Genomic DNA, 13,657 nt, shown 5'->3' with positions numbered 1-13,657 from the left:
TTGTGGGTTGTGTACATATTATGGTTAGCACAAACCTTAGGTTTTTCAACATGAGAAAACATTAAAAAAATATTCTATATGGCAAACGTCTGTGACATTGATTTGTAGATAGATTATTGATGTTGGTAGCGGATCCATCAGCAACATGATGAAGGGCTCCAGCATTGGGTAAGTCGATGGATGGATGCAGCATCTTCAATTCTATGAAACGTCATCGTAAAAAGAAGGTTGGTAAAGCTATATTTGGGTATGATCCCCTGCACCAAGAAAAAAAAAAAACAAGCATTGATTACATACATACATGGAATCAAACTTAACTGAAGAGCGCAGCAGTTTTTTTCTTTGGTGTGAAACAATTAGAAATATTCTCAAACAGCTTTAGTTTTTGTCTTTGGAGAGACAAAACCAGCCAGGCACAGGCATCACCTTATTCTCTCAAGCTGCAGCGTTGGCACCCGAGTTCCCATCCCACCTGCAGCCATGTGACATAAAATATGCTACAGACTCCGATTTTAGCAGTATATTGCTAGTTGCCTGTTTTACATTGCTCGTTCTGCTTACAAAAAGAAGAAATTTATGTTTTTATTTGATCAGAAAGGACCAACTCATTTCGTTATTTCCATCTGATCAGTGCAATGTTCAGATAGCTCCAATTGCACTGTGATATGGCAGCATCTGCAACACAAAAAGTACATCAATCATTTCAATTCTATCACAGATACATTTCAATTGATCCTAGTTAAACAATACAGCAAGGTTAATTTGGCAGATGGTATCGAGTTATTGATTTTCATCATTCACTCCTCCTGGATGAGCACGTAGCAACAGCAGGAAACCGCTTGCATTGAGTTGTTGACTTTAAAGTGGTCCGTCATGCAAGTGGTGACAGTGGAATGGAAAAACTCTCCTTAAACTGGAAGACACCTCCAGCAGAACCCGGCTCAATACAAGCGATGACGACCGACTGGGGATTGGAGCAGATACACACACACGAAAAAACAAACAAACAAAAAAGCAGAACTGATGTTGGATTATTTTTGATGTTCATAAAAAGTTAAGAGCAGAATATGAAGAAGGATTTGCTGATGACAGCATTATCTCAACCAATGTCCTCTTCCAGTACGGCACCACAGCCGAAACTGAATGCCTCATCAGGTGCAGCTTCTGTGGAGAGAAAAATAAATGAACGAAAACAAAAAAAAAGTTAGTTCAATTAACAGCAAATATCTTTTTGTGGTTCTCCTTCTCCTAATAACATGAAGGGGAAAAAAAGACTGAAAATCATATTACAATTTTCAAAGCCAAGCAGAAAAAGAGGACGCAACTTAGAAATATTGCTGGCGCCAAACAGCCACACAGTTGACTGGGTAAGGCTATGATTAAAGGCAACAGTAGAGTTGCCAGAGACCTGGCAAGTCTCACACCGCAGATCCGATGAGGCGACTGACAGGGAGAACCCCTCACCTGGACGAATCAGCGTGGCCGGCTCTGAGCCGAAACCCACCTTCAACCTCAACACCTGCTCCACCAAAGAAAAACAAACAAGCAGCTGCAACCAAAACGGTTCCACCGACCCCGCTCCCAAGGACAGAGCGACCAGCCCGGGCCTCAAAACATTCTGACTCTGTGGGAATCCCACTGATAAACAGATTTTCTGTACTCCAGCCTGAGCCTCTGAGTGAAACCTCGCTTTCAAACATCAACAATGAGGCAAGTCTAACACATCCACCCCCCAAAGCTCCAAAGGACAAAGCGGCTACCAGGAAAACGAAAGGTATGCCAAAAGTGCTTATTGTTGGAGATGAGGCAGTAAATGGAATCAGTCACGTTTGCAATCCCAAGAAAACGAGAGTGATTTTTTTTCCTGGTGACACTGTATCTGATTTAACCCTCCTGTTATGTTCGTTTCTAGGGTACAGCAAAAATGTTCGTGGGTCAATTTGACCCAGGGAGTGTTTAATCATGCAATAGTGTCAGAAACCAAAAAATTCCTCCAAAACATTTTTGTATCTGATTATTAACTCCAATACTAACCATTTCAATCAATATTTGTGCAATGATGTTTTATTATTTCTCAGAAATTAAGGATCAATGACGACAACCTGTTCATTTACTCATTTGGACATAAAAAATGGAATTTTGATTTTTAATGTCCACTGAAAAAAACCTAGACACAAAAAAACAATAATTTCCTTGAAGTTGACCTTTGGTAAATTATTTTATATTATACTTTTTTTTTTTTACCAAAGGGTGATCTTTATAATTGAACTTGAGACACACATACTGTTCTGGGTCAAATTGACCCGCTGATTAAAATCAAGATAAATGAGTCATGCAGAGAGTATTTATGTTTTTCTCCACTTCTGCTGAGTGTCCACTCAGTGTGGGTGGAGTTTGTCCACAGGAACAGAAAAGATTCCCGTCAAAGGTTGTGTGAACACCTGCTTTCTCGCAGTTTCCTAGTGAAGTAAAGAGAATAGTGAGAAAGTGGGCTTGTGTGTGTGTGTTTGCGTGTGTTTGTGTGTGAGTGTGTGTGTGGTGAAATATGGTTCATAACTGCAAGGAAACATATAAAATTGGACATTATAAAATCTTTTTTTGCACTTTAACCTGACTGCCGGGTCAAATTGACCCGAACAGTATCGATGTAAAAAGTAGACCTAGGGTTTGGTACAAATGTGTAAAATGAATAAATTTTCAACTTATGTCTAGAGTGCACCTATTAAGACAAATAGAAAACGTTTCATGCAAAAATAATGCTTCTATTATTTTTTTTTTAATTTGTAAATTTTAAAACGGGTCAATTTGACCCGGAACATAACAGGAGGGTTAACTCGTAAAGTTCTCTCGCTAACCGCTGATCAGCCAGATATTGAGTCCTCAGTTGTGCATGTTGGAGCCAACGATCTGGCAAAGCAGAAATCTGAGATTCTGAAAAAGGACTTTAATATCCTTCTGAAAACTATGGGAAAGTTAAAAATGAAGTTATTTCTCAGTGGTCCAATTCCATCACCTCAATGGGGAGACGAAAAACACTCCAGGCTGGACATGATAAACAAATGGCTGATTAAAAGCTGCTCTGCCAGCTCAGTGATCTTCATCGATAACCTCTGGATCTATTGGCAGCGCTTTCACCTTTTTGGAAGAAGTGGACGCAATCTTAATAAACATGGGATAAAGCTGCTCACTGCAAATCTTTTTCACTTTATCAACAAGGACAGCAACGTGATCATCGCTTCAGAAGAACAGGCTCAAGGATTTCTGACTAGGAAGAAACCTTATCAGGAACAAAAACAAGTTGATACATCGACTGGAGACGGAGCGACTGGTTCCCGTCCTCCTTCTCCCCTCCCTCTCTGCTCACCCTCTCATTCACAGGATTCACAAGATACACATGGAGAAATGTCTTCTGGACCGGAGTTTCTTAAATTTACAGATGGAATGAATCAACAAGTTTTACTTGGGACGTCTCTCCTCAGCGCTCACGTAGCAGACCTCACTTCATTTAAGCCACCTGACTCTAACGTCCCAGAGGATCCATCACTCTGCGTTTCTGAGGTCTGAGGCCGGGGTCCAGACTTTATCTTTACACCCTTCTTGCTCCAGAATGTGTCTGGCCCCCTGGCACTGCAGAACAGGACATTACCTGTCCGGATAACTACAAGAAAATTTACAAGAAACAGAAACATAAAATACAGGGGACATAATTCAAACATCAGACTGATCCCCTTCCTAAAGGAACCTCAGACTGAAGATTTCTTGGCCTCCAAGTCACTTAAACTCTTTTAAATACAAGATCTCTCTGTGCTAAAGCTCTATTAATTAATGATTTCATCACTGAGCATGACATCGATGTTATGTTTCTGACAGAAACATTGTTGAATGATAATAATGAATCGATCGTACTAATTGAATCTGCGCCTCCTAACTACAATTTCTTCAGTGAGAATAGAAAACACAAAAAACGAAAAAACGAGGGTTAGGGTGGCTTCAATATTTAAGAATACCATAAATAGTAGTAAAATCTCTTTGGGTCACTTCACCTCTTTTGAGTATCTTGGAATTGAGGTTAAAGGCCACAAACGAACTTTGACAGTAACTCTATACAAAACTCCAACTTTTATGGAAAATTTCTTTACTGACTTGAATGAACTTCTATCTCTTATATGTATTGATTATGACTGTTTAATAATTGTTGGTGATTTCAACATTCATGTTGACAACCCCCAAGACAGAGGGGCAAAAAAGCTCGCTAATATTTTAGAGGCTTTTGGTCTAACACAACATGTCAAACAAGCAACACACACTCAAGGACACACACTGGACCTGGTTATCAGTAAGGGTGTGAATATTTCCAATCTCTCTGTAACTGATGTCGCATTGTCGGATCACTTCCTGTTATCTTTGAAAGTTCTTTATCTTTTAACCCACTTGGACAAACAGCAACCATCACAAAACGTTCTCTCACTGACAACACAGCAGAAACTTTTAATCAAATTTACTCTTCTTCCTCACCCTTAAGCTGTAATGATGTAGATAAGTTGGTAAATGATTTTCAGTCTAAAGTCTCAGATATTATTGATTCCATTGCCCCAATTAAAATGAAGGTTTTGTCTGGTAAAAAGAAATCTCCATGGAGAAATACACAAACAGTTAGATCTGCAAGACAACTCTGCCGCAGGGCAGAACGAAAATGGCGTAAAACTCAACTCCACGTTCATTGTGACATCTATAAAGAAAGACTACGTAACTATCATTTAACACTAAAACATGCAAGAGAGGCTTTCTTTGCAGATGTCATAAACAAAAACATTAACAATGCTCGAGCTTTATTTGCAACAGTTGACAGAATCACAAACCCTCCTGTGACGTTACCGCCTGAATTCCAATGTATTGCCGCCTGCAACCAGTTTTCCAGCTTCTTTTCAGAGAAAATTAAAAAAATCAGAGGATTAATCTGTACATCCACTATAAAGTCAGTACCAATGCTGTGACCAAATAAAACAAATACAGGAAAAATGACCCAATTTCAACTACTTAATTATAAAACCCTACAGGAAATTATAAGTAAACTAAGCTCCAGTTCCTGCTGTCTGGATGTTTTACCCTCACATTTCTTTAAGAAAGTCCTTCCTGTTATTGCTGCTGATCTGATCCAAATAGTAAACTCATCGCTCTCATCAGGCGTTTTCCCCCAGGCTTTGAAAACAGCAGTAATCAAACCACTGATAAAAAAGAACAATCTGGACAAATCACTAATGCAGAATTACAGGCCGACCTTTGACCTCCCATTCATCAGCAAAGTTATTGAAAAAGCTGTGTGTAAACAATTAACTAGCTTCCTAACTATAACCAATGTCATGTTCCGGGGTCTTTTAGCTCCTTTGTGGAGTTTTTGTGCATGCACTCGTTTTTCTCCACCACTAGATGGCGCCTTTACCATTCCGTCGGAGGGCGTGGATGACGTCATCCCACACCTGATGCGAGTTTTGGCTCATCAGCGAGATGTTCAAGAGGAGCTGACTGCCAGTCCTTCGGCGCCTGAGTGTTAGCCAGTCACGGTACCTCTGAGCCCCTAGAAGCTTGCTTCTGGTTTGCCTTGTTGATCTGCTCCTAGTGAAAGTTTTCTTTGTTGTGTAGTGGTATAGAAATATACATATTCCTATACAAATAGTTTCCAGGTGTGACGCTCCGGTTGGGTAAAGTGGGCGGGGTATATAAGCGGCCGCTGTGCCCAGTCAGACATGTGTCTTCCTCATCATCCACTGTGTGGCCCGCGTCTCTTGGGTTCCGGCGGTAAAAAAAAGGCAACATATCGCCAAGTGTGGTGCATGCTGCTTTGATTCCCTGGTGGTAGGTTTCCTCTCTCCCTGCACTATTGCTGATCTTTGTTAGAAAATCTAAATTTAAGTATGATTGTAGGTGAAACGCTATTGTGCTGCTCTCCTCTGCTTCCTCGTTCAGCGAGTGTGTGTGTGCGTTTTGCCTGGATTGACAGGTAAATAATTAACGCTCATTGTAAGCTCCAGTTTGTTGCAGTTCTGTCTAAAATGATTAACTTTCATAGGTCTCCCCATATTCGAACCATTGCTGCTCTTTTGGATCCCGGATTTTGCACGTCATCAGTCAAACTCGGACTGTGGTGGCGCCTACACGCCTTCATTGAAGCGGTGTTTGGGGTGTGGCATCGGCGCGCCGAGCTCGCCTCCTGCTGTGGCGTGACCAGAGCCACACCGGATCTTAATCTTCAACTTGGATTTTCTATTTTTTTCTTTATTAGTTTCCAGCCCTTCGGTTCCTTTAGATAATTGTTTATTTCTTTGGGCTGATATTGTTTTTCTTTTGTTGTATTAAGTTTAAGGTTGTTGTATTTGTTAACTGTTTTTCTTTTGTTTGCAGTTGCTGAGGTCCGGTGGCGGTGCTGGTGTGGTGACGGTGTCTCCCTCTTTTGTGTGCCGTGATTCCTGAGTTTGGGTTGTCTCACTGCGTCTGGTGCTTTTACGGTTTTTTTGTTTGCTGTGTTTGGTGGATGCCGTCCCTATAGTGGCCCCTTCTGCCGGTGACCTCAGCTACTGTTGTTTCTTCTCTTTCCTTAGTTTTTTTGTTGTAAAGAACTGGTTTTAAAAAGAGTTTTTAAAGAATTTAATAAATAGCTGTTTGTATATTTGAAATTGCCTCAGATGTTTCAATTTATGCATAACCGAACCTGTGTGCTTTAAAAAAAAGAAGAGGTAATATTCTCTGGGTGAAATTCCCAGGGTGGCGCTGTGGAACAACCTAATTGGGTTCAGAAATTTAAATTGCCCAATATTCCTGATTTCAACCTAGTCTCGCCACAGTTGCTTCTCCTGCCTCCAGGTGTTTCCTCCTGGCTCCTCTACAACCGCTGATCCTGAGCCTACCTGTCCGCCCTCCGACGTACTCCCTTTGCCTCCTGGATCCCCGCTGTCAGACAAGACGACCACCTGGAACCTCTGAGAACTAAAACCCCGGACGCTGCAGTTACCCTCTCACTTCTCTAACCTGCCGATCACAAGTAAGATCTGCCCCTTCACTCTTAACGTTGTCATTTCCTACAAACCTGAACTCATCACCTCCCTCTGCCTCTCTAGTGAACTGTTGTTCCCTGAACCAGCCTCTCTCCCTGGACCCGACCCGAGCCAACTATTCCTGCCAGCAGTGTTTTCAATAAATGTATCTTTATTTTCACATTGCTCTCCTGTGTGATGTTCTGCATGTGGGCTTGAAAAACGCACCCATCATGACAACCAACCTCTTTGACTCCTTCCAGTCTGGTTTCCATGGTTACCACAGCACAGAGACCGCCCTCGTAAAAGTGTTCAATGACATCCATATAAATACGGACTGTGGCAGAACCACAGTGCTGGTTCTGTTGGACCTCAGTGCAGCTTTTGACACTGTTGACCATGACATATTACTGAATAGACTGGAGAGTTGGGTCGGACTCTCCGGTCCAGTGCTTAACTGGTTTGAATCCTACATAAAGAACAGGGATTTCTTGGTTTCAATTGAAAACTTTTCATCAAAGAGGTCAAAGGTCACATGTGGGGTACCCCAAGGTTCAATCCTAGGACCCCTTTTATTCAATATTTATATGCTCCCACTAGCTCAGGTTATAACAGGAAATATTAGCTACCATAACTATGCAGATGACACACAGCTCTACATTACGATGCCACCAGGTGACCTTTGACCCCATCCAATCACTGAACAGATGCTTAGAACAGATAAATGTGTGGATGTGCCAAAACTTTCTCCAGCTGAACAGAAACAAAACTGAAGTTATTTTTGGACCTAAAGAGGAACGATCTAGAGTCATAGATGTAGAGTTATAGATCTAGAGTCAATGCACAGCTTCAGTTATTACAACTGAAAACCAGCGATCAGCCCGAAACCTGGGAGTAGTGATGGACTCTGACCTGAACCTCCAGAGCCACATAAAGACAGTTACAAAGTCGGCCTTCTATCACCTGAAGAACATTTCCAGGATTAAAGGACTAATGTCTCAGCCAGATCTAGAGAAACTCATCCATGCGTTTATCTTCAGTCGTATTGATTATTGCAACAGCGTCTTCACAGGTCTGTCCAACAAATCAAACAGCTGCAGCTGATCCAGAATGCTGCTGCTGGCGTTCTCACTAAAACCAGGAAGATAGAGCACATAACACCAGTTTTAAAGTCCCTCCACTGGCTCCCTGTAGCTCAAAGAATAGACTTTAAAATACTGTTGCTAGTTTATAAATCACGGAACGGCTCAGCACCACAATACATTAAAGATCTGCTGTTATTGTATCAACCTTCCAGACCTCTCAGGTCTTCCGGTTCTGGTTCTGCTCTGCATCCCCAGAACCAAACGAGAAGCAGCTTTCAGTATCTATGCACCACAAATTTGGAACAAACTTCCAGAAAACTGTAAAACAGCTGAAACACTGACTTCTTTTAAATCTCAACTGAAAACCTACCTGTTTAGAACTGTATTTGAAATGTAATCAATTACAAATTTATTGATGTAACTTGACTTCTATATTGCATTGTGATTCTGTGTTTGTAATGATGTAAAGCACTTTGAACTAATCTAACTCTAATCTAAAATTCCATTTTTTATGTCCAAATGAGTAAATGAGCAGGTTGTCGTCATTGATCCTTAATTTCTGAGAAATAATAAAACATCATTGCACAAATATTGATTGAAATGGTTAGTATTGGAGTTAATAATCAGATACAAAAATGTTTTGGAGGAATTTTTTGGTTTCTGACACTATTGCATGATTAAACACTCCCTGGGTCAAATTGACCCACGAACATTTTTGCTGTACCCTAGAAACGAACATAACAGGAGGGTTAAAGGAATTAAATTAATAGTCTTCAAAATTAACACTGATTTGCACTGTTCTTTTTAAGTTTTGATTAAAATAAACTTAATATATGAATTTAAAAGAATAAACATTCTCCAGCAAAGAACTGTCACTATCTCGAGGAATGAAAGATGAAGTTTAGCTTCCTTTTAGATCTGCAGTGGTGACTAAGGGTTTGCATACTGTTCCTCTTGGGGGAAACGATGCATACACACACACTCTTGACCTAAATTTACTGCTGACCACAACACTTCTTCCTATACATACCAAAGGCCTACATAAATGCAAACCAACACCAAATAATTTGCAGCATTACTGGTATAGTGGAACAGTCAACCTGTCTAGAAAAAATGCTTTCAATTGTCTTGTTAAGACAATTGATAGCGGATATGAATAGATAGGTTGGGTCTTTATCTTAAGGAATGTGTGCCAATGGAAAACAGCTGAAACTGTAAAAGTCGCTGCTCTTTTTGGGTGTTCCTACTCTGTAGTGATATGTTTTTCACAAAAGGGATCCACAGAAACAATGGCATATAAGCAATAAAGTGATTGTTGGCAAAGTGAAGGCTGGTTTGCATAGCAAAAGACCAGTTAGAAGACACCTGATGACCCCTGTCTATTGGCAAACAACAATGGACACATGAGCATAGCAAAAAACAGCAATCAAAGAAAGCATCCTGGGTTTTTGAGTCACGTTGATCTGGTGGGTGTGCATTACACTCTGCACTACGGAGAGAAGGTCAGCTGGTGGGGGCAGTGCAATGGTTTAGGAAATGTTTTTTGCTGAGACATCTATAGTCCTACCAGTCACAAAGACGCTACTTTGACTTGTACCACCTACCAACATGTTGGAGAACCATTCAGACACTTTAAACATTGATTCCCTGATGGCAGTCAAAGAAGTATACAAAGTTCAATTCAGTCTTCATCTTCAATTCAGCGTGCGGTGTAAATCGTTTTTCTTGCTTGCACGGTAGATGTTTTCTGCATTATTGTAGCTAATGCTTATTAAGTTAAGTTATGAGAAGAAACATAAGAAATATGAACTTTTCTGAGATTAGCAAATGACTGCAATGAAACAGAGTGAGAAATTTAAAGGGGTATGAATACGTTTCATTCATTAGTTCACCAGGGACTTTGATTTTCCTCATTAAAACAAAATCAGAGTAAAGGAAAAACATGGATATTTGAAATGTCCGTGATTGTATTCAGTGACTCAAATATAAAATACATAAAACAACTTTCCTAGCAAGTTGGCAAACAGCTGTGGAAATTATTGCTGTGATTCAACCAACAATTTTATGATTTTCTAATGAGCAAACATTTAAAACCGGAAAGACTCAGAAATGGAGCGATGGTCAGAAAGAGGTCAAGTTTTCCATATTAAAGAAAGTCCATAAAGTAACGCATTTGATCCAAAATGTCTGATTCAATCTGGATTTTCTACTGATAAAAGCCCAGAGAAATCCTCTCTGATCAATAAATTATAGACTTCATATTGAAATATTTTCCATCCACCAATCAGAAACCCAGATATCTCAGCCGGGCCACAAACACTCAGGACCTACTGGTACCAGTTTGACTCCAAACTGGGAGCAAACTCAGCTTGTTGTCTGGGTTACAGATGAAAACTCAGAGAAAATCAGAGTTCCTGATTGAAACCAGGTGCTGCAGCTCTGCATCATAACCAAAACCAGAACCAGAACCAGAACCAGGCCCAGTTCTGGTTCTGGTTCTGTCCAGCAGCTCAAAGAGAGAAAACCCAGTCAGGACTGGAAACCAGAAGAATGTGGAGTTAAAACTCACCTGATCAGATCTTTGCTTCTCCTTCTGTTCACACAAACCGAGTCGGAACGAACTGGACCCGATTCTCCAGAACTTGAACCGGACCCACCTGAGGCTCCGCCCCCTCTCACAGCAGAGGTGTGTTGCTAATGAGAAGAATCCTGTCTGATCATCACTACCAGGAAATAAATGGAAAATAACAACCAGTTCACATTTCAGTGTAAAGATTATTTATGTTTAAACATTTCAAGATTTTTTTTCCATTACTATTTCATTAAATTAATAAAGATTTTCAAGTTGATCAGATTCAGTTTTATCTATAAAGACTTTTATAAAATAGCCAAAGCTGCACCAAGTTTCTGCTCAGCAACACAATAAACCACTAATAATAGTTTCTGCTTGTTCTAATCCTCAGCGCTCACGTAGCAGAGCTCACTTCATTTAAGCCTCCTGCCTCTGACTCCCCAGAGGATCCATCACTCTGCGTCTCTGAGGTCTGAGTCCGGGTCCAGAAAATTATCTTTACACCCGTCTGGCCCCCCGGCACTGCAGAACAGGACATTACCTTTCCAGATCGCTACAAAAACATTTACAAAAAAACAGAAATATAAAATACAGCGGACCTAATTCAAACCTAATTCAACATTTATAAAGAATCCTATGTTCTTTTTACATGCACCCCTTCAAATAAAGTCTTACCAAATTTACTTCCTTGCAACCACATTGTTTTAAAATAATATCACACTTGTACAAGTACCATTAAGCGGATTTTGCTTACAAAATTATGATAACAGGTAACGAGCTGGACTCGAACACAGGATTCATGCGTCCAAAGCACAGACACTATCCATTGTGCCATCCAAGCAACTGAAAACTGATCGATTCGAACTTGTACAAGTACCACTAAGCTGGTTTTGCTTACAAAATTATGATAACAGGTAACGAGTGGACCCCAGGGTCACTCACTCAAGCTAGGCAGAGAGAGAGGTGACCCTCACTCAACTCCAAGTAGGGGGAGAGACCCCCAGGGTCACTAAAAGGGGAACCAACACTCACTCACTCACTCTGTGCAGGCACGAGTCTTGAACCCGGGTTAACTGGGCCACATGCAAAGACTCAAACCACTGTGCCACCAGAGAGCCCAACACATGCATCGCTCAAACGTCTACAAATACTATGCTGCTTGACATAAGATCCAAAAGAAAAACAATGCAGTGACCTGGACTCGAACCCAGGATGTACGTGTCCAAAGCACAGACAATATCCATTGTGCCAACCAAGCAATTGGCAACTTATGCATTCAGACTTCTACAAATACCACCACATAGGTTTGGCTTAAGAAAAAGTCTGATACCAGGTAATAAGCTGGACTCGAACCCAGGATGCACGTGTCCAAAGCACAGACGCTATCCATTGTGCCAACCAAGCAATTGACAATTAATGCATTAAAACTTCTACAAATACCACTACATAGGTTTGGCTTAAAAAAATTCAGATACCAGGTAATAAGCTGGACTCAAACCCAGGATGCATGTGCCCAAAACACAGACTCTATCCATAGTGCCAACCAAGCAACTGACAACTCATCGATTCAAACTTGTACAAATACCGCTACGTAGGTTTTGCTTGGACTTGAATCCAGGGTCAATGTTTTTCAAAGCATAGACACAAACCACAGTTCCAAACAAGCAACCGATTTCTTACGTGATTGAACTTGTACAAATATAACAAAGTAGGGTTTCATATAAAAGTTTAACACCATGCCAGGGCCTCTTCATGTCTGGAAGACCACAGGATTTTTATTCCATCTCCATGGGGATTTCCCATCACCCATTGCTTCCTCTAAAAGAATATGGCTATTCTATTCGTCCGGTGAATAAAAATCTATTTCAGATGGAGTTTCCTATTAAAACAATCATATAGAACATCAGGTAATTCTTTTCATTTTTAATCAAGAAATTAATAAAATCTTTATCAACATTAGACCACACGCCTTTGACAACAATAAATACTGTAGGATTATTTGTTTTGGACAGAAACTCAGGAGGCTCCTTTACCTTGTTCATTAGGCTGAAGAAGTTGATCCGGAGTCAAGTGAAGGCTGGAAACTTCGCTGTGTGAAGAAAGCAATGTTCATAGTATGGTTTTATTTTCGTCTGAAACAACACTTTGTCTTTTCTAGCTGTCATGAGAACTCAAAGCGGAAAACAAGAGCCGCATTTGCGTTGTGAAGTCAGCGCGGCAGGTGCAAAGAGCCCACTGTAATGAACAAAGATGATTTTCTTTTTGGTCCTCTACCGCCCTCTTGCGGTCGCAGCTGATAATGATCCATTTAGCAAGCAAATGCTAAGATGACGTTCGGCGTCCAAACAACAATGACAAGAATCATGGATGAAAAAGCCACATTTCAGCACAAGTTTTAAACATTATTCAATACACAACTTATTGTTTCTATATTCTGTTTCACATCTTTCAGAAAGTAACCGATAATAATAACTATAATAATAACAGGTAATAATAAGGTCTAGCTCAGGGGTCGGCAACCTTTTCTACTCAAAGAGCCATTTGGGACCGCCTCCCAATAAAAAGAAAGCACTTGGAGCCACAACCCATTTTGACGTCATATATATAAAACCTATATGCCATGTACAAAAACCGATACTATGTTTCCGTAAGTAGGAAAGAAATAAAAATAGATCCAAACTATTTGGACTATTTCTGAATTATTATCGCGGGTAATAAATCATCTGACAGTTTTGATTGTGTCTCTGTTGTGTTCGTAGTCTGAATGGTTTAAAGAGCTGCTTTCAGTGCCGCTCCATCTTCGCCTTAACAGACATAAACATGCAGTAAAAAAATTGATTTTCTATCAGTGTTTTGCACCAAACAGTTTTTACTATTAAGTTTTTATTATTAAAAACACGACAAACTAATGATGGTAAAGGGCCGCACTGGGTTAACTCGGGGAATCTCATCTGTCTGTGTATCAATCAACT

At 40.4% G+C, this 13,657-nt stretch overlaps 1 long non-coding RNA gene across 1 annotated transcript; it reads right to left on the bottom strand.

The window, feature by feature from the left end:
• LOC116715572 (uncharacterized) lies at nt 1-10,731 on the bottom strand. The gene is made up of 3 exons (XR_004338195.1): nt 10,683-10,731; nt 319-1,164; nt 1-201 (listed from the first exon to the last, which is right to left on the bottom strand). It is a non-coding gene; the product is annotated as an uncharacterized LOC116715572 (long non-coding RNA).
• Between the last annotated feature and the right edge of the window lie 2,926 nt (nt 10,732-13,657).

This window comes from Xiphophorus hellerii, chromosome 24, assembly GCF_003331165.1.
Source record: "Xiphophorus hellerii strain 12219 chromosome 24, Xiphophorus_hellerii-4.1, whole genome shotgun sequence".
Taxonomy (NCBI): Eukaryota; Metazoa; Chordata; class Actinopteri; order Cyprinodontiformes; family Poeciliidae; genus Xiphophorus; species Xiphophorus hellerii.
Note: the sequence above shows the minus strand (reverse complement) of the source record. Positions and strands in the feature narration are given on the sequence as shown.